This window comes from Arvicola amphibius, chromosome X (genome assembly GCF_903992535.2).
Source record: "Arvicola amphibius chromosome X, mArvAmp1.2, whole genome shotgun sequence".
Taxonomy (NCBI): domain Eukaryota; kingdom Metazoa; phylum Chordata; class Mammalia; order Rodentia; family Cricetidae; genus Arvicola; species Arvicola amphibius.
Genome location: NC_052065.1, coordinates 25,269,383 through 25,290,697, shown reverse-complemented (window position 1 = coordinate 25,290,697; position 21,315 = coordinate 25,269,383). Strand labels below are relative to the sequence as shown.

At 47.2% G+C, this 21,315-nt stretch overlaps 1 pseudogene; it reads left to right on the top strand.

Moving 5' to 3' along the window:
• Positions 1-2,235: 2,235 nt before the first annotated feature.
• Positions 2,236-2,844, top strand: LOC119805385 (annotated as a pseudogene).
• Positions 2,845-21,315: the final 18,471 nt, after the last annotated feature.

Here is a 21,315-nt window from a genome sequence, read left to right as displayed (position 1 = left end):
GAAGGTCACAGGAAGAACAGATCAGCCTAGGTGCGGCTACTTTGAGATGGGCTGCAACTTACACACCAGACTAAGCAAGGTCATAGCTGGGCTGAGCCCCGAGGATTTATTTGCTACGGCAGATTGCATGTTTCACAAATGACTGAAACAATATTTTTTTTTGCCTTGCATGCTCTTCTGGTAACTTGTTTTACCCCATGTGAAGATGGAGCCTGTGTTCCCCCCCTTTTAATATAAGTGGGACTTCAGGATGTATCTCATTCTGGTATGGAAACACTACTAAATGAGCTTCATCCCCAGGCCTTCATTCCAGATTTTATTCCTAGTGGCACTGTGCTAGAGTACAGCGTTAGAGCGCAGGTGGAGATGGAACGTCTGAGCTAGATACAGAGGGCCACTACAACTTCCACCCAGCTCACAAAGAAGGCCCAGTCCCTGAACTCCAGTTGCAACACTATGAAAAGCCCAGACCACACAGAGAACCATTCTGGTTCTGACGCATGCTCCTGACACAAGCCCCTACTGAAGTTTGGCCAACAGCCAGCATCAGCAACCTGACAAGCAGATGATGGGACTGTTGTGAGGCCTGTGGCTTCTGAATGAGACTGCAGGAACATCCCCTACTCGCGAAGAGCAGATCCCAGAACCGTGGGCGATACTAAAGCCTGGGCTGGCAATGCAGCTGAGCTGGTAGGAGGTTTGCTTCACGTACATGAGTTTCCCTGGGTTTCATCTCCATCATCGCGTAAGATCTGGTGTGGTGTCCCACCCCTGTGGTTTCAGCACTTAAGAGGTAGAGGCAGGAGGATTAGGAATTCGGGGTCATCCTTGATGCTTACGTTCAAGGCCAGTCTGGGCGAAAAGAGACCCTCATATCAAACAGAACAAAACAAGCCCCAAAGAACAGCAGCACAAAATAAAACAGGTAAGAAAACAAAGAACAAAAGAAAATCAGAATGAGGTTGGACATTAGGAATTACTATTTTATTTATGTTGTTTAATTTCTATGCATTTATCATGATTAAGTTCAGAACTTTATGTAGGAGCTAGGCCATCCTCTTCTCTATTACCAAGCTAGAGCCCCATTCCTGGACATGGGGAATCAGACATTGCTGTTCTCTGGCCATATTTGTGTATCAAGCTTGCTTTGCCCCTCAGCTTGCCCTCCTCTAAAATCCCAGAGGTAGGAGACCATACGTTTCTCATGACCTATTTGATGGCTGTTTTCACACTGCTTCCCATAGCCATAATCAGTCACTACTCTGTCAAATGCTGTGAGGGACCTGGGTGAAAATTAGGATTCAGGTGACAATTTTGTGTTTCCAAAAGAAACAGATGTGTAATTGACACTGGGAACTTACCTGAACAGTTGGCTTGTGGATGTCAGTCATAACCGGGGCAGCAGAACGCCTTAGATCTCTATTCTTTTCCATGGCTACATGGCTGTTCTCCTAACACCTCTTCCCGTTTGTGACACACTACCCAGTGTGGCTCCTTTGTAGGAAGCTGTCACTCTACTTTCTGTTCACTAATTTCTTTCAAGTTGCATGTGTCCATGGTTGTCAAACTTACGTGTGCATCAGAATCACCTAGAAGATCAGTTAAAACAAATTCCTGACCTTCAGCCCCAGAGATGAATTTTCTTCCCACCTCCTTCCCTCCCCCCACTTCTCCCTCCTTCTCTCTTTCAGTGTGTGTGTGTTGTATGTGTATATGTGTGTATGTATTTGCATGGACATATATGTCCACATGTGTGCATAGAAGCTGAGGGGTTGGCTCCTGGCCCGTAATAGAACAAATACTTAAGACAGAGATAACTTGCAGCAAGAAAGGATGCTTTTGGGCACATGGCAAAGGAGGTTTCACTTCGTGAATGAATGGTGTCCTTTCCTTTGGGCCTGTGGTGAGGTACCATATCAAGGCTGGGCCATACAACGGAACAAAGCTTATGGCCAGGATGTGATGGAGGAGTGTCTATGTGTTACTTTCATTGGTTAATAAAGAAACTGCTTTGGCCCTTTGATAGGACAGAAAATTAGGTAGGCGGAGTAAACAGAACAGAATGCTGGAAAGAAGGGAAGTGAGGCAGATGCTTCAGGCAGTCGTCATAGCTCTCCTCTCCCAGATGGACGCAGGCTAAGATCCTTCCCGGTAAGACACCACCTTGTGGTGCTACACAGATTACTAAATATGGGTTAAAGCAAGATGTGAGAATTAGCCAATAAGAGGGTGAAACTAGGCAACTTTCTTCAGTCGTCCCGAATCCGGGTTCATCCGACACCAGCTGCCTCCACCATGCTGCCCAAGTTCGAACCCAACGAGATCAAAGTCATGTACCTGAGGTGCACCGGAGGTGAGGTAGGCACCACATCTGCCTTGGCCCCCAAGATCGGCCCCCTGGGTCTGTCTCCGAAAAAAGTTGGTGATGATATTTCCAAGGCAACCGGTGACTAGAAAGGCCTGAGGATTACAGTGAAACTGACCATCCAGAACAGACAGGCCCAGATTGAGGTGGTGCCCTCTGCCTCTGCCCTGATCATCAAAGCCATCAAGGAGCCACCAAGAGACAGGAAGAAGCAGAAGAACATTAAACACAGTGGAAATATCACTTTCCATGAGATTGTCAACATTGCCCGGCAGATGTGACACAGGACTTTAGCCAAAGAACTTTCTGGAACTATTAAAGAGATCCTGGGTACTGCACAGTCTGTGGGCTGCAATGTGGTTGGGCACCACCCTCATGACATCATTGATGACATCAACAGTGGTGCCGTGGAATGTCCAGCTAGCTAAGAAGCAACAAGAGAAAATATTTCAATAAAAGACCATTTGTTAACCAAAAAAGGAGGCTAAAACTAATGGGCCAGGCAGTGTTTAAATGAATACAATTTGTGTGTTGTTATTTAGGGGCATAAGCTAGCCAGGCTGTTGGGAGCTGGGCCGGATGAAAAGCAGGCCTGCCTGCAGCTCCCACTACAAGGATGCAAAAAGGAAGAGGGGAGCTTTGGGGTGCTGCTACCACTTTTAAGAGCATATTCATGATGGCCTAAAGTCTTTCGCCTAGGCCTTAATGCTTCCAATTCTTCTTTCAATGGTGTCTCCTTGGAGACTCAGCCTCTAACCAATGAGCCTCTATGGCAAATTTCAGAAGCGTACTATGACAGCATATACCGCAGGATGCTGGGGCAGGATTGTAAATTCAAGACCTACTTGAAGCATAGATCTAGTTCAAGGTCAGTCTGGACCAAACTTAGCTGAGATTGGAGCTACTCTTGGCCTTTGAATAGCTGGTCACTACAAGTGTGCCAATTACTGCAGACTCATAGCGGATCATGTGCTGGGGAGAAGTGACGGTCACGTGCTCAGCCATAAAAGGGACACTAAGGAAGACTAATCAAAAAGAATGTAAACTCTGGAGGAAAGTGGGGGTGGTGCCATGGGGACACTGTCTTAATATTCTCTACCATGTGTGAAGTGGCTGTTGCATTCATGGACTCTTGGCTGCTGTGGTTAGCCTCAAAGGTCCGGCATAATATAAGACCCATTGTCAGTTCAATGTAAGTTAGAGAGGGCTTCACATGGCTCTGCCCCTCCCAGAGGACTTGGTAATGTCTGCTGGGTGAGGGAGATGGATTTTCTTCAGTAGTGCAGCCACTGCTAAGGTGCCCCTGCCCTTTTAAACAACAGCCCCTCCCCTGGGTCTCTGCCAGCAACCCTAATTAAACCGTCGGTTCACAGACAAGCAAGGCACAGAAGCAGAAGGAGGAGTAGCTGGGAAGATGAGGGGATCCGCAGAAATGGGAGGTAACCAGGAGAAGGCAATGGGCCAACGTGATCCGAATACCTTATATGCATCTATTAAAAACCATCATAATGAAGCCCATTATGTAATACATGTTAATACAGAAAAACAAAAGAAAATGAGTACAAGGGGGCTGGGGCGGATGATAGAGTGTGTGCCTGGTATAAACGAGGCCCTCCGTTCTATCCTAGCACCACACACACACACACACACACACACACACACACACACACACACGCACACACACAAGACCTAACCTACAGCGCAGTCGTGCATGTTTATAAACAATTCCCCCTCCTTTCCAGCATCTCCTCCCATCCTAGCCTGGGCTTCCAGTAGATTTGCTTGGGACCATTGCCAGAGCCTCACCGCTAGCTTGCTTTCTCACTGTCTTCTTCATTTAAACAGTTATCAGATTTCTGACTTGGAAGGTAGATCTCTAAATTCTCCCCCCCCCAACATACACACACCAAAAAACATTGTAATGTCTTACCTTCATTAGAGAGGACTTAGGGGTGCCCTACCAGATGACTTATTTGCTTTTTGGGTGGACGTTGACTCCAGCCATGTCTGTACTCTTGGTGGCTGGTTTCTTGGTACCAGATCCGTTTCACCCGAACCACAGAATGGGAACAGTCTTAAGTGTTCGAGGTAGCTCTGACCCAGGGGCTGATACATGGGCATGCTGCAGGTTCTCTAGATCTCTTGTTCCAATTTGGATGTCTCTGAGGTGAGACTTATAGAGGGTCCAGGCTTTCCCTGCAGGATTAGGCAAAATACAACCTTTGAGAGTTGTGGTTCAGTACTGCCCCTTGGTTTGACTTTTACCCTTCCCTTCACATCTTTTTTGGCTTTTTCTGGTGATCCCTGCTAAATAAAAACCTTGCCCCAAGAATCCTTGTTTGCTTCTGTGGACCTTGACCTAAGAAAAGTACCTATAGAACGACAAGGGAAAGCCTTAACTGGGAAGCCAAGGCCATTTGAAATTGGTTGCAGTGATGTTTGTGGATGTCTCTTTGCTGAGTCTTACCTGACACTACAGTCACATCAAGGACTTGAGCTTCAGGAAAATGCCACACACTCCCAGCCTCTGGTAGGTCAAAGGGGATGTTACTCATTTGGGGAATGTCAATCCAAAATATCCTTCAAAGTTGAGCAAACACGTAAAACCTTTGGAAGTCCCCCTTCTGGTGCGGCCACCCTTGTGCCCTTTGTCTTTGCATTTCATGCTTTTCTCTGGTTACTATGTCCCGATTCACGCATACATGTCTGTTCCCCACATTTCAGCATGAACCCCTGCAAACATGACTGTGTCTCCTTAATGTCTGTGTGCTTAGAGCCATGCAGAAGTTCTTAGAAGGTGCTTGTCATGGGAGGAACTGTGTTGTCTCAGAAAAGACAGGCTGAAATTTTGACTCGAAGTGCCGCAGAATGTGACTTCGCTTAGATATAAACATCATTGCAAATCACATGAAGAAGAGGGCATTTGGGTTGTCCCTAATACACTATGCCTGGTGCCCTTATGAAAATGGAAGATTTGAACCTCCGAGGACCATAGTATTCACACGTGAATATGAAGGCCGAGGTCGGAATAGTGTTTCTTTGAGTTAAAGAACAGCCGAATGGCCTGGAAGCTTCCACAGGTTAGGAAAGAGGCAGTGATACCATGGCCCCAAGGAGGGACCAAGCCTGCGGACCCCTTGATGTCAGATTCCTAGTCCCCAGAGCTGTAACACGTCATGTCGCTGTTGGGAGCCACAAAGTGTGTAATGCTTGGTAAAACATAAAATGTTGGAAATGGGTTCATGTTAGCTGTAAGAGCTAGCTAGCAATACACTTAAGTGATTGGCCAAGCAGTGATTTAATTAATACAGTTCTGTGTGGTTATTTCAGAAGTCTGGCTGACGAAAACACAAATAAACGGCCTCCTACTACAGAGGCCTTATTGTGTACTTATATAGAAGGCCCTGCTCTGGGCTCCATATGAATATTGCCCTCTTTAAATCTCATAGCATGGCAATGAAGCTGTACTATGGCTATTTCTTTTCACAGAGGAAATTGAGACACAGAGAGGTTGAGTAACTTGTTTGGAGCTTAAGAGTCTCCTCACTACACTGTGCTGAATTAAACTCAGATCCTCAGGCCTGGCAGCCATAGACAGCAACGGACATAGAGAGAGCAAAGTTGTTGAGCTGCGTGACGGGCTAGAGGTAGAAACAGAACTCTTTTTTTTTTTTGCCTCATTCCTCCTCATCCAGTACCCTCTCCCCAAACCAGAAGAGATGAGCCTTGAAAGCGTCTCATGATAAATACTCACATTTGAGAGTCATTGCCACCAGACTGGGTACCAGCCAGTAAAAATGGGGCGGATAGTTGTTGTCAGGGAGACCTGGCTCCTGGGGGAGGATGCTCTGGCGCTGGTTATGGGCTAACAGTGGTCGTGTAAATTCTCATTCTCCGGGAGTGTACTTTCATGACTGATGGTCACAGGTAGAATTGCTTGGGCTTTAGATTTGTGGACCTGATGCCCATAAACCACATTTTCATATAGAATACATGTCTGAGGAGAAGCGGGCATGTTTTAATCTCATGAGTTACGGCCTTGCCTCTCTCTAAAACCTCTGAGGCCACCTCCAATGAGGGAAGAGGATGCTGGGGTAAGGGAAGCTCCCAGCACTCCCCAACTCCCTGTACCACCCCTCCAGATGAGCTTTTATTTACTCTCTAGGAAAGGGGGAGTTCTAATCGGTTGTTAAGGGCCCTTGCTGCCTCGGAGTGGTAAGAAGAGAAGGCATGTGCAAACGTATTTTTGCCTCTTCAGTCACGATTCCCAATAGCTGTTGACAGCTGAGTGGCTCAGCAATGGGTTTGCCTGCAAAGGATAGTGGTGGTGGTGAAAGTGTATGTGTGTGTGTGTGGGGGGGGGGGTATCTGGACTTCTTCATAGTCAAGTGGGCTCTACATAAGGTCTTTTTTAAATGCTGGGCTACTTTGGGGTTGGTCAGTGGGAGGAAAGAACGTGAGCTTTATAGAAAACTTGTAGGACTTGCCTTAGATGGGTGGGGCCTGCTGGCCAGCAGAACGTGCCAATCACAAATAAGCACAGGTTTGGAGAGGGCACTATGGAAGCTGTGATGCGTGACTGGATGCAGATGCTGGATTGAGGATCATAGGTGGCAGGTTGAGCACTGGGTGGGAATCAGAGGGCATCTGGGATGGACACACACAATCAGGGTCTTGAAGGTTCTCAGAGGAAGACTTAAAGACAGGGTATAAGAGAGGAGGGCAGAAACCCGGCCCGAGGCTTGAGGAACAGGGTGTGGAAATTGACAAGGAGTAGGCCTTTGGAAGCCCAGGTTTAGTTTTCTCTGTAGCAGGAGCAGGGGACGGGCTAAGGCAGGCAAAAAGACCCAGAGCAGTTTGCATTACTGAGACCATTTTTCCTGTTACCATGAGGGGGATTTCAGTGGTAGTGTAATCACCCTGCTTACAGTGGCTCTCAGGACTTAGCTTCCTGTATCGTCTCTGTGTGGTGCACTCTGGCTGCATCTTTTCTGTTTGCCTTACCTCTAGGTGGCCTCCCTCATTGTCGTGGTATTGAATATCATTTCTAAACCCTAGACTGCACTATCTGAGGGCTAGTTGACCTCTCTACTCAGACATGCACAGTCTCTCACTTCCAGCGTCTCCTTAGTCCAGCTTGTTCCACCCACAACCTTCTGAATTTCGCTTTTGGCAGCTCCAGTCTTCCGTTGCTCAGGTCCAAAACCCCAAATTCATCCTCCTCCACTTTTTCCCTCTCATTTATCCTGGCGGCAAAGTCTGCTGGCAATTCTTAAAAACACACATTCAGAATCTGTTCACTTTCCACCCATCACATTGTGGCTCTAGCTCTGTGTCCAAGTGTCCCAGGTGGCTGCTCAATAATATAGTCTTTTTTTTTAAAAAAAAAACTTTACTGTTTGGAGATAGGATTTCACTCAGAAGCTCAGCCTGACCCAGGAGCCACAATCCTGTTATAGCTTCTAGAGTGCTGGGATCGCCTATGTGCACAACCATGCACCGGGCATTAGACCGTCCTCCCTCCCTCCCTCCCTCCCTCTCTCCCTCCCTCCCTCCCTCCCTCCCTCCCTCCCTCCCTCCCTCCCTCCCTCCCTCCTTCTTTCCCCTTCCTCTTCTCTCTCTCTCTCACTCTCTCTCTTTCTCACTCTCTCTCTCCCTCCCTCCCTCTTTCTCTCCCTCCCTCCCTCCCTCCCTCCCTTCCTCCTTCCTTCCTTCCTTCCTTCCTTCCTTCCACTCGTTCTTTCTCCCCCTCTTAAATCTATTTGAGACAGGGACTCACTAAATTGCCCAGGCTGGCATTGCACCTACTCTGTATCCTAGGCAGCCTTTGAATTTGCAGTCTTCTTGCCTTAACCTGCCGAGTAGATGGTATGACCGACCTGCTTGCCAGCCCCAGGGAGCTTGGTCTTAGCAGGCAACTAAAATGCCCTTTTAGACCATGAGTTACACAACATCACTGCACTCTTTGCTACAATTCAATGACTCCAACTCATCCTGAAGACAGCTAAAGCCATCATGGTGATCCACACATCCACACCTACACTGCCCCATCAACCAGTTTTGTCTATCAACCTCTTGGGTACCACTCACTACAGCTCCCCTGTTCTTTTCACAATAGGTCAAGCCTTTGACCCAAGAAGAGGGGCTCACCTAGGAGCCCTTTGCCCAGGCTCTTCTTCTTCTCCTCTTTTTTTGAGTTTGTCTCCAAAGTCACCTTCCTGTGACATCTTCTCTGACCCATAAAATCTGTGCCTCTATCACACTCCCCAAACTGTCCTGGCCCACTTGCTTGGGTTATTGTTGTCTCTAGCATTTTGCAAAGTTGCTGTGTGTTTTCTCCCCCACTCAAATGTAAGTTCCATGAAAGCAAGAAATTGACGTATGTGGTTCAATACTGAATCTTCATACCTAGAAGAGGGCTTGGATCAAAGTGAGATGCCTTGAAACAATGTGAATACAGCTAATTCATTTTTGTCCTTAGCTACTATTCTATGCCCTTAATACCAGTATGTTTTTTTCTCTCCCCTCTTTTTTTCTTCCTTGTCTTTTTACCTATTCCTTTCCCCTCCTCTTTCCTTTGTTTCTTAATTAAATAATGTTGATTGTGACTTCAATTTCTGTAGTGTCTCATAGGTTTAAATATCATTTCCCACACACGGTCTCATCTGATTTGGCAGCAGCCCTCTGGTGCCCAGTGAGCAAGTCTTTTCTATCCTCTTATAATTCAGGGGTCAGTCCGAGGTAAAAGAAAATGAAGCAGGTGTTCTGGATGAGCCTCAGTGGACTCTTTGGGCTCAGATGCTCAACTGCTTACCTGCAGCTGTGGTCCATGCTTTCCAGTCCAACTGCTGCTAGCATTTTACTCCCAGCACTGCCTGGGCATGCTCGGTGAAGCGCTGGGGGAAGTAAAGGAGAGTTCATGACCTTGGGACAGCCTTGAATTATATAAAATGGGCAAGTGATAGATGCATTGTCTATGTCCCTCTGAAATTTGTTTCTCTTTTTTACATTTATTAACTGTGTCGTGTGTGTGTGTGTGTGTGTGTGTGTGTGTGTGTGTGTGTTCGCTCTAGCATGCGGATGGAGAACAGAAAATGAGTTGGAGGAATCAATCTGCCATCCTCTCATGTGGGTTCTGGAGATCTGTCTCACACTTGATGAGTCAGCTGTCAGCCTCCACCTGATTTCTTCTCTTTGAGGCTCTCGCTCCTAATGTGATGGGTTTTGGAGACTGGGCCTTTCAATGGCGAGTAGACGTCGTTGTACAAAGGAATTACTGCCAGAAACGGAGGCTGAGCCCAATTCTAAGGTATGTTCTGCATGATCTCTGGGTAGCTCCCTGCAGGGATCAAGGCCCAGTTGCCCACAGGTGCAGTCCCCTCAGTCCTGTGCCTGTATCTGGCTTTTCTACTTTCTCCACCTCCCTTCCCCGACTCATTGCTGTGCCTCTGCGGACACCTTGCAATCAAATCACTGGGCAAAGTCTTTTTTCAAATTGTCTTCCAAGAGTCCCTAAATGGGAAAAGCAGAGCTCCAGGCTCTAGAGACCCTTCTGTGACCCCAAACAAGGTTTCCAAATTTTATATGTACATACAAGATGCCCGTTGACGTTCGAATTTTAGATAAAGACATGTTTGGGTGTATGTTCTATGCAATATTTAGAGTATACTTACACTAAAGGGATTCGTTGTTTACCTGCGTTCACATTTTTTTCTGGCAACCTGAACCAAGGCCGTAAACAAGGGTGCACTAATTAGGGAACTGGAAATGATTATAGAAGCCTGGATCCTGTGTGACTCTGGGTAGGCTAAGGCAGATCTGAGACCCTTTAACCTTTAACATTCCTAATCTGGGACTGGTTTGCTTCCTGACTCCTCCTCCCCAGCTCCCTCCTTTTGAGCATGCTATACAGCCTGAGTGTGTTCTGGGTGATAGGAGAGAAACATGACCCGAGGGGGTCTAAGGGGATGAGAATGATTTAAGGGTCTGTCCCCTGAGGTGGAAACCCTACTGGCCACAGAAGGAGCAGCAGCAGTGTTGGTGACAGCATTGGCATGGCTGACGAAAGCCCTTGGCTTGGGGACTGCATGTCATCGCAGAGTCCCTAGCTGAAAATGGAAAAGTTTAGTCACACTGCTTTGTTCAGCTGCCATCTGTATGACAAGGGTGAAATTGGGCTTTCGGGGCAGCCCAGCGAACTTCATTCTGGTCACTTCCCCAGAGGTCCCGAGGGCTTTGCTGGCTGAGGCAGATCCAGGACTGTGTGAGCGCTGGCCGCTGCTTCTGTGCCTCCCCTTTCTCTGAGAACATCACGGATAGTCACGCACTGAATCCACAAAGCTCTCCATCAGGTAGCTAGAACTCCATTTCCAGATTAGGAAATTGAGATACACCGCCACTTGCCCCAGATGTGGAATGTCTAGCATCCAGAGCCAGGTAGTGTGACGTGGGGGGTGGCTGATCTCAGTTCCTGTAACGCAGGCCTCGGGACTATTCTCCAGGACTGCAACACCGCTTCTAAGTACAGGAAACAAAACAATCCTAGAGCCATGAAATATTGATTTGAAAGGACACAGCGCAAGGTCACTGTGCAGCTAGTGCCTGCAGGTAATCCATTCTTGCTATTGTAATTTGGACACTCAGGGCCTCCTCCTTCCCTATGCACTAAAAGAAGCCAGCCTGGAAGGAAGGTTGTGGAGGGGCCAGGTGGGTCTTGCTTCTCCTGGGGACACACTCCTCCCAGTTGTCCCTCAGACTCTTTAATCATCCCCTCTCTTCACGTGACTCTATTCAGGACTGCCTCTAGTTAAGAAGGCCCAGAGTTTATCACAGCCTGGAAGCGCTGCTTGGCACCAATACCAAACAAGCCTGTGGAAGAGGCAAGAAGGCAGCTGCAAACCCTGGAAGCTACAGGCGGGAGCAAACCTAACAGTACTATATAAACCATGGTCAGTAAAGCCAGTCAGTGTCTTGTCAGAGGTGACAGCGGGGCTGAGGGGGTTGTGCATTTCTTTAAACAATGCCTGGATGTTTTTGGATGACAGAAGACTTGGACTGTCAGGAAAGGCAGAGAAAGTACCATTACTCAATATGGCTTCCTGCTAGAGGTATCCAGAGTGAAGTTCTGACTGTCTGAGCGCCTCCACATCCAGGTACACGCACCTGCTCTCCACTTGTTCCCTCTTCAAGCCCTTGAGCATTGCTAATTGGGGGGAGGCATAAGGAAAAGGACAGGTCGGGCTCCTCAGCAGCTACTGCTGTTGGAATTGCGCCTTTCTTCTTGGCATGTTCAGGCCGACTCCAGACCGCCAGTGTGTGCATTTATTTGATGATTTTCTAGAAACCCTGTCCATGTAGAAGAGAGGATCATACGCTCAACCAATACCCTGTACACGCTGCTGTATAGAAGATCCGGTACTGTGCGAGTGATAACTTGGAATGTGTTCTCTGTGCCAGTGCTACTCAAAGCAAGGCCCTCCGACCTGGCCCAGGCTTCGGCATATTGACAACTTGAACATCTCAAGATTAGTCCACAGGGGAAAGTTAGCATGGAAGAACTTTTCTAGCAATTTTCCATCACTGTGACATCTTTGCTTTATTTGCGTGAAAGGACCCATTTGTGGTGGATTGATGATGCCACCAGCCAACCGAGTCCTTCACCCTGAGGCATGGCGGAGCACGATTCTTGCTGGGAATATGTCCTTGCTGCCTACAGTGACAGCTGGCTTGATGGCATGCCCTGTATTGGGTGTCTTCCTGTCCTGGTCTCTTTTTCTCACTCCACTACTGATTTTTATTTTTGTTTTGGCAGGTCCCCAAAAGCATGCATGCACTCATTTCTTTGCTTCTGGTTGGCCGTCAGGGCTGTTCAGATTCAGACTCTCTCCCCGGCATAAAGCTGCCCACGATGCCATCTGCTGCCTGGGGCATGGCACTGGGAGCTCTCCGATTTGGCCACCAGGAGTTGAGTAGCCCATTAAAGATGATAGAGTCATCTGTCCCCTCTGCATGATTTTCTTGTTGTTTCCATGGTGTAAGGTCAGGAAATCACTACCCTCCACGCCCTTTGCTTCATTAGAGTCATACAGACTGGCCAGAGCTGATGACAGACTCACTTGTAGGCAGCAGGAAGCTAAGACTTGCCAGTATTCTGGCTAATATTGAGTAGTCCCTACACTGCCTCCAAGAAGGTCTCTAACAGGGATATCGAAGCTCTAAGGTAATGAATAGTTCAAAGCCTTCATTTACAGGCCAATGAAGGAAACCAGACAAACCTGCATTTTTGGACACCATTTTTCTGTGCACACAGAATGCTCTTGTTCAGACCTCAAGCCCATGAGTGTGCTGCGTTCTGCTGGGAATAATTTCCATGTGGCTCCTGGACCCACTGACTTCAGTGGTAGGCCTTGCTCTGCACACCACTTGCTTGCTTGTTCTTTCCAGAACCATCCTCTTTATTTTCTGTAGTTTGCTGTTGCCCGCTCAGCCTGAAGCAGGCCCCACCACCTCTGGGTCATCATTTCTTTCTCTCTCCTCCCTATCTCTCACTCACTTACCTTCTCACCCTCTCTTACCTAAGTCAGTCCATCTTGAAATCCAATATTTCCTTCCCCATCTTGTGTCACGTTTAGACATACCAGTTGGTGGCCAGGTCTCTGAATCTGGTGCCTGCCCTACTCAAGGTGGGGGAGAGAAGGGTTCTTTAATTCTTCCCTCTCCCATTTTGTAAATACGAGGCTGTTGTTAGGGCCCAGGCTGAACTCGTCAGTTGCGTACCCATGTAACTAGAGGCCTGGGAAAGCCTGGAGTCACTATACAAATCACTTGCATTGGTAAGATCTTTGCTACTCTGACAAATATGTGAGAGAAACAAGTTAAATGAAGAGAAAGGGTTATTCGGGCTCAGGGTTTCAGAGATTTCAGTCCAAGGTTGGCTGTATCTATTGCTTTGGGCCTGAGCTGAGGGAAAATGTCGTGGGGATTGGAACTCGCAGTAGAGGCTGTTTACTTCCTGATGTCCAGGAAAGACAGCAAGATGATGGTGGGGGGGGGGGGAGGTGAAGGAGAGGAAGGGTGTGTGAAAACAGGGTAAGATAGCCTTCAAGGAGCCATGTATGGTAGCCCATGCCTTTAATTTCAGCAGTCGGGAAGCAGGCAGGGAAGATCTCTGAATTAGAGGCTAGCCTGGTCTACACAAGTTCCAGGCCAGCCAGGGCTGCATAGTAAGAACCTGTCTTAAACAAAACAAGCAAACAAGAATATCCTTTTGGGCATGTCTCAAGTGACCTACTTTCTGAAGCTAAGCTGCATCACCTAAAGATTTTAGCATCTCACAAAACAGTATCATCTGGAGTAACCAAAGCTTCAATGCATGGGCCTTCTGGGAGGGCACCTTATATCCGAAGCATGCCAAAGCCTACCTTTTCTGAGGCTACCACGTGGAGAGTACGCTCAGGCTGCTTGGTCTTTCTCCTGTAGAGGTGTCTATCTGGCAGTCCTGGAGTCTACCTGAGCCAGAAGTGAGGCACGTGATTGACGAGTCTACCAACCAATCCCCCAGATGTAGGCATCCCGAGACTTTGAGTGTACAGATGAGAAATCGAACCTTCTGAACAAGAGACTGACTACCCTCCCTTGCTGTGTTCTGTCTGAATTCCTGAAGCACACTGTCTTGAAGCAGAAGAAAACGATGAATGCTTGAAGCTCCTAAATGGTTATGCAGGAGTATTGCCTGATGCGGACTCCAGGGGCAGGGATGCATGAGGTGTGCAGGAGACATGGAGGTGTGTGTCATAGTCTTTTCCACCCCTGTTCAACAGCATCCTAGAAATAGCTATTTGACCACAGGCACATTACTTACCACACGATCACCACGTTTCATCACACTGTCTATCAAGACTGGGTATGGATGCCGGAAATACAGGCTGTAGGCCTGGGCCATGAGATAGAACCCTTTAGGTCCTTTGAAAATATGCATACCCAGTGGTCCACGAGGCCCTGAAGTCAAAGGCTCTTAAGGCTGTCCCCTCCGTCTGCTCCTGTTCTGAGACCATGCTTTACTGGAAGCTTAGAGGCCATTTATTAATTTCAGAATCTTATTTAGAAAGAGCACAGATGGAAACTACTTTATATCTGATCACAGAGAGTCCTGGCTTCTTTACAATTCGTCTAAATTCTTCTTGGAAATGAAGCGGTGGTTTAGCTCTTCTTGGTTCTTCTGTACTTTGTTGATGTTTGTCTGGTCTTTAAATTGTTGGTGGCTGCGATGGTAGAGATTTATGATAAAGCAGAAATAAAACAACATGCTCAGTTTGCTCCTACCAGATTAGTGTATATCAAATGGCAATATACAGGATGTATTAAATGGAAATATTTGGACTTGGTTCAACCATGGTCTCTAAACGTTCTTGTGTTGAAGGGTGTTGTTCCCAAGGGTGATGGTGACAAGAAGCCATATAACATTTAAAATGTGGGACCCAGTGAGAGATAAGGTGGTTGGAGATGTGCCCCCCCACGGATGGCATTGATTCAGTTCTTTCAAGATACTGGTTAGTTTTTATAAGAATGGGGTTGTTCTGAAGAAAGCCTAGCCACTTGTGATGGTTAATCTTGATTGTTAACATGACTGAGTTGAGAAACACCGAGGAGACGCACCTCTAGACATGTGCATGAGGGTGTTTTCAGACAGCAGTAGCTGAGGTGCAACTGTGGGTGCAGCATTCTGTGGGGTGAGGTTCCACACTGAATACAAAGGAGAAAGTGAGCTGAGCTCCAGCATTCATTTGCCCCTCCTCTGCTTCTCGACTGTGGATGCAGTGTGCCTAACTGCCTTTTGCTCCTGTTGCCATGACTAGGGGAACTCTTGTTGTCATACCTTACTTTCCATGATGGACTGTGCCTCAGGTACTTTTCTATTGCCGTGAAGACTTACCATGACCGAGTCAACATATAAAGAATTATTAGGGCTTTCAGAAGCTTAGAACCCATGATCCATCATAGCGGGTGCCATGGCAGCAGGCAGACAGGCATGGCACAGGACAGCCACTGAGCACTTCCATCCTGATCTACAAGCATGAAGTAGAGAAAGACAAAGAGAACAGAAATGGTCTGGCCTGTTGAAACCTCAAAATCCACTCCCAGTGACACACCTCCTTGAACAAGGCCACACCTCCTAATCCTTTCCAGATAGTTCCACCAGCTAGGAACCAAGCCTTAAAAAAATATGAGCCACTCTCCTCCAAACCACCATAGACTGTATCTCTTTAAACAGGGAGCCAGAAGAACCCCCTTCTTTTTTTAAATTATTGATTTTATTGAGCTCTACATTTTTCTCTACTCCCCTCCCTACCTCTCCCCTCCCCTCCAACCCTCTCCCATGGTCCCCATGCTCCCAATTTACTCAGAAGATCTTGCCTTTTTCTACTACCTATGTAGATTAAATCTATGTATGTCTCTCTTGGGGTCCTCATTGTTGTCTAGGTTCTCTGGGATTGTGAGAATTATAGGCTGGTTTTCTTTGCTTTATGTTTAAAAAAACCACTTATGAGTGAGTACATGTGATATTTGTCTTTCTGGGTCTGAGAACCCCCTTCTTTAAGTTGCATTTCTTTTTTTTTTTTTTTTTTTTTTTTTTTTTTTTTTTTTTTGGTTTTTCGAGGTAACTTGTAACGATGAGAAAAAATAGCTAATAGACTCCTCAGTTCCTCTGTTTCCCTGTGTCACTGCATGTGCTCCTGCCATGTTGATTCCATCCACCAGGAAACCCTCGGCAGGAAGAAGTAAACGGGACTGACAATAGTGGGCTTTTAACCTCCAAATCTGTGAACTCCATCAATCTATTGATGAGGCTCCCAGCCACAGTTCTTCGGGGTTTTTGTTTGGTGTGTGTGTGTGTGTGTGTGTGTGTGTGTGTGTGTGTACATTCATGCTGTGGCATATGTTGGGAGGTCAGAGGACAACTTTCCAGACTTAGTTTGCTCCTTTTACTTTGTTGAGTCAGGGTCTGTGGCTATTTCTGCCATGCTGTGTACTCTAGGCTACCTGACCCTCCAGCTTCTGGGGAATGCACCTTGCCACTGCTTTCTGCCTCCCTCTGCAGGAGTGCTTGATTTATAGATGCATGCCACCCCATCTGCTTGTTCGTTTGCATGAGTTCTGGAGGTGGAACCCAACCTTGTGTAGCTTGCGAAGCTCATGCCTTTCCCGCTCTCGGGTGTTTTTTTCATAATGACACAAACTGAACTAATACCACAGGCTGACTATTTCAGCACCATTTTTTGGTACTTCTTAAAAATACACATCCAGAGGAGGCAGATAAGACCGATTAAGTCCTCAGGGTGATGTAGATGGTCTTGCATCTTACAGACTTCAGTATGCCCTCAGTGTGAGAATACCATGCCCTCAATGTGAGAATACCAACTTACACTCAGCTCTGGAAGCATCCACTCTTTCCAATTGGCCCCATATTCTAGTCCTAAAACTGATCTCTCTGCTTCTTTTTTTCTCAGTTTGAATCAGCCCTGCTATAAATGGATAGCCCAGTCTAAGAGAGTCATTAATAATGAGACTGCTCACAGGTCCCAACCAACAACCAATGGCAGCTAAGGTTAAGTAACGGAGGAAAGGGGCTGCTCCCCCCTGAGCTTGGAGAAACTCAACTGCCTTTGGCTTTGTCCCTAAACCGTTCCTTTGATATGTCTGGGCTCTTTAGTGGGAAGCTGCTCATCAGGGACTTTCTGAATCCTGATTCAGAAGGCCAGGTCAGAGACTTGTTGGGGACAATTTGGGCATTCTGTTGGCCCCAAATTGTTCCGTCTTCCTTATTGCTAATTTCCCGGGACTTTTCTGTCCTTTATGAGTTGCTCATCCCCAAGGTTCTCCTGGCTATGCAAGCGGATCCAATAGAAACCAGTTCACACTCAGGTGTTGAGGAGGGGATAACAATCCCTTGCAAGGGCAGTTGCCCTGGTGGAATTTAGAGGAGAGACTCTCTCTTGGAGGAAGGCTCCACTTTGACCGCAGAGCAGGAGCTGTTCACAGACAAAGATGCTCCCAGTCTCTTGAGGACAGTGGTCTCTTCAGCATTTTCTTCATCATACATCCATGCCTTTCTACTTGTGGAAGCTCCGTGAGGCAATAGAGGGTTTGGTTTGTGGGTGTATTCTCAGAGGCTGACAAGAAGTAGGCCACACATAGGCATCTGCTGAATGAATGAATGAATGAATGAATTCCCTCCTCGAGATCCTGTCTCCTGTCTCTAGCAAGACCTGCTCGGCACCTCCCCCTCCTCCTGGCCTGCCTGGGATTGAGCTGAAAAGTGATTTTTCATACCCGTCGCCCTCATTATAACATCATCCCTCAGAGCGCAGCTCTCTGACCACCCTGAAGACCTGTATTTAATGTGATGAAAGGTGATTTAATGGAGTTGAGGAGAACAGAGCAGAAAGCGGATAACATTTCAGAAAAGCAGAGCTGGCTGTCCCTCTGAGGGCAAGGACCAAGGAAGAAAAGAAACATGGTTGTGGAGGGGAGAGGCTGGCGCCTCCCTCAGAGGAGCCTGAAGCAGGAAGATGGTTTGGTCAGCAGACTAGGAAGGCCAAAAGGAGACCCTGATAAGCAGAAGGACCTCCCTCCCTCCCTTCCTGTCTGCCTGCCTACCTTCCTCCCTGCCGCAGATAACTAACTTACCATTTATTTACCTTGGAGCTGATTATGTACCGGGTTGAGGCAGGCGGGGAGATTTTATTGACATTTGGTCTCCCTTCACACATTTTTGCGACAGCCAGACATCAGGGACTGAGCTGCAGGATATTAAAGGATTTGGAAAAGTTATCAAGGAGTGGGACATATTTATCAAAGCCACAGTGATATTAGAAAGCTGGGCTGCTGCTACACCTGGGCCTGTTACTTGATTAAAAAAATAATAATGATTCATCCTCTGGCTGGCTTTTGCACCTGTGTGAATGCTGAGCTGTGCGCAGGACCACCCGTGGCCAGGGATTTGCACATAAAGACCCTCTTTGGGTCTAGCAGACAATTGAGGGTGACAGATCACACCCATGGCTGGAATGGGTGCTTATACCCAAGCCTGTGGACTTGTGTGAGGTGTGCTACTACCTCCCGGGCCAGCTCGGCTCCCACGACAACCTTCAGATGCACCTGTCAACGTGAAGATATTTTTCAAAGCATTTTTATATTATTATTATTGTATGTATAACACACATGAAATGATCTGAGGCGAGTGAAGAAAATATGAGACACAAACAAACCCACTTTGGAGTTTATTAGAGGGGAAAGTGCACACAGGCCTGGGAATGGTGTACAGAGAGAGAGCAAAGATGGCGCGTCCAGCTTTTAAAAGCTGCCTAGCACATGCGCACAGGGGGTTGACGTGACCATGTCACATGCTGATGATGCAGATGACGGGCAACCCATGCATGTGTGCAAGGGTTTTAGTTGAGTCACACGTGGAGGTAACCACGCATGTGCACACGTGGGTCACGCAGGGCCCTTTGTTCCCAAGGGTCTGCCCACATGTGCCTGCCTTTAAAACCCAGAAGTGCAGCCTTATTGTGGCTGAATAATTACAACACACACATGGGAGAGAGAGAGAGAGAGAGAGAGAGAGAGAGAGAGAGAGAGAGAGAGAGAGAGAGAGAGAGAGAGAGAGAGAGAGAGAGAGACCATGTGATGGCACGTGTGTGGAAATCAGAGGACAACATCATTGTGGAGTCAATTGTCTGTATCCATCTTAAGATGAGTTCTAGGAATCACATTCAAATCCTTGGGCATGCGTCATGAGTGCCTTTAACTGCAAAGCCATCTTGCCAGCCCTGAGTTAGCTATTCGTCTATTTACTTTAAAGATACTGTCTTCTTGTATAGCCCAGGTTAGCTGCTTGCCATTCCCCTGCCATCCTACTGCCTCAGTCTCCAAAGTCCTGGGATTACAAATGTATGCCATGGCACCAGGTTCCTGAGTGCTTGTCCTTCTGAAAGAGGACCCATGACTGGCTGGCTGAGTGACTGAAGGGATGAGGCACAAGGGGTCTCATGAAGGGGACATTTCTGGTGAATAACAATTATGTAATACGAAATGTCTCCATCTTGTAACATCAGTGAGTACGAATATACCTCAAGTCACCTCTATTTAGTCCCCCCCCAATTTTTCCACATGAATTATTCAGTGTATGACTGTTTCAATGTGCCTGTCTTAAAAGCAGAAAGAGGAAGTTCCTGCATTGCAAAAAATGATCCCCACCTGCAAATTTATCTGAAAAGAAAAGTCTTGAATGTATTTGTTCAGGTGAAAATATCATTGCTAGCAAGGACTGACCAATGGCCGCAGGCTCTATTGGGTTAATCTGGGGTTTGCATCTGATTCCCGTCCATCAGGTCTAGTTATAAATCACTTACATGTCTGGATGATAAAAAGCAAATATAAATTTTCAAAAAAATTTAACCTTGTGTGGTATATAAAGAGAATACATAATATTCTTGGGCATAAATATGTCTCAAGACAAACTCATTGTGTAACTCAGAATCCATAATGGATGGCACCAAAATAGATTTTCCCCCATCAAGTAAAACCCAGCAATTCCACAGTGGACTGTGCTCCGGCAGCCTGGAGATGGGACCTGTCTCTGAGGCTCCATGCCTGTCTAGAATGACAGTCTAGCTAAGGGAGAGGAAACCTGGTAGAAGCTGGAAGATGAGAGACCTGGGACTTCAGGAGGCATCTGGGGGAAACTTGGCCAAATGGTTTGATTTGAGCGGTCTCCAATTTGCACATCTGGGAAAAGAAAAGGCTGGTTCAGAAACTAATGATGTCTTAAGGCAATTGTCTTTTTTTTCTTTTTTCCTTTTTTTTAATGTCAACCTGACACAAGCTAGAATTATCTAGGGAGAGAAACTTCAATTGAGAAAAATGTGTCCATCAGATTGTCTTGTGGGCAAGTCTGTGGGGATATTTTTCTCGATGGATGATTGATATGAGAGGACCCAGTTCACTGTGAGCATTGTCACCCCTGAGCAGGTGGCCCTGGGTGGTATTAGACAGGCAACTGGGCAAGCCAGGAGGAGCAAGCCGGCAAAGAGCACTCTTCCCTGGTCTCTGCTTCAGTTGCTGCCTTGAGCTCCTGCTTTAACTTCCCCTCATGGCCTACAGAAGCTGTAAGCTGAAATAGGTCCCCTCCAACATGTGACTCATGGTGTTTAGCACAGATCTACAAAGAAAACTGAGCAATGCTTTTTTTCCTCATTTTTAATTAAAAATTTCCAACTCCTCCCCTCCTCCCACTTCCCTTCCCTCTCCTCCATCCACACCCCCATTCCCTCCCTCTCCAGGCCAAAGAGCCATCAGGGTTCCCTACATTATGTTAAGTCCAAGGTCCTCCCAACTCCCCTTAGGTCCAGGAAGGTGGGCATCCAAACTGACAAGGCTCACACAGAGCCCGTCCATGCTGTAGAATCAAAGCCCATCACCATTGTCCATGGCTTCTCAGTCAGCCTCCACCATCAGCCACATTCAGAGAGTCCGGTTTGGTCGCATGTTCCATCAGTTCCATTCCAACTGGTCTTGGTGATCTCCTGTTAGTTCTGTCCCACCGTCTCAGTGGGTGAACACACACCTCACGGTCCTGACTTTCTTGCTCATGTTTTCCCTCCTTCTGCTCCTCATCAGGACCTTGGGAGCTCAGTCTGGTGCTCCAATGTGGGGCTCCGTCTCCATCTCCATCCATCGCCAGGTGAAGGTTCTATGGTGATATGCAAGATATTCATCAGTGTGGCTATAGGATCTGGCCTTTCCCGGCTCCTCAGCTGCCCAAGGACCTAGCTGGGGGCATCTCCCTGGATACCTGGGAACCCCTCTAGAGTCAAGTCTCTTGACAACCCTAAAATGGCTCCCTTAATTAAGATATATGCTTCCCTGCTCCCATATCCACCCTTCCT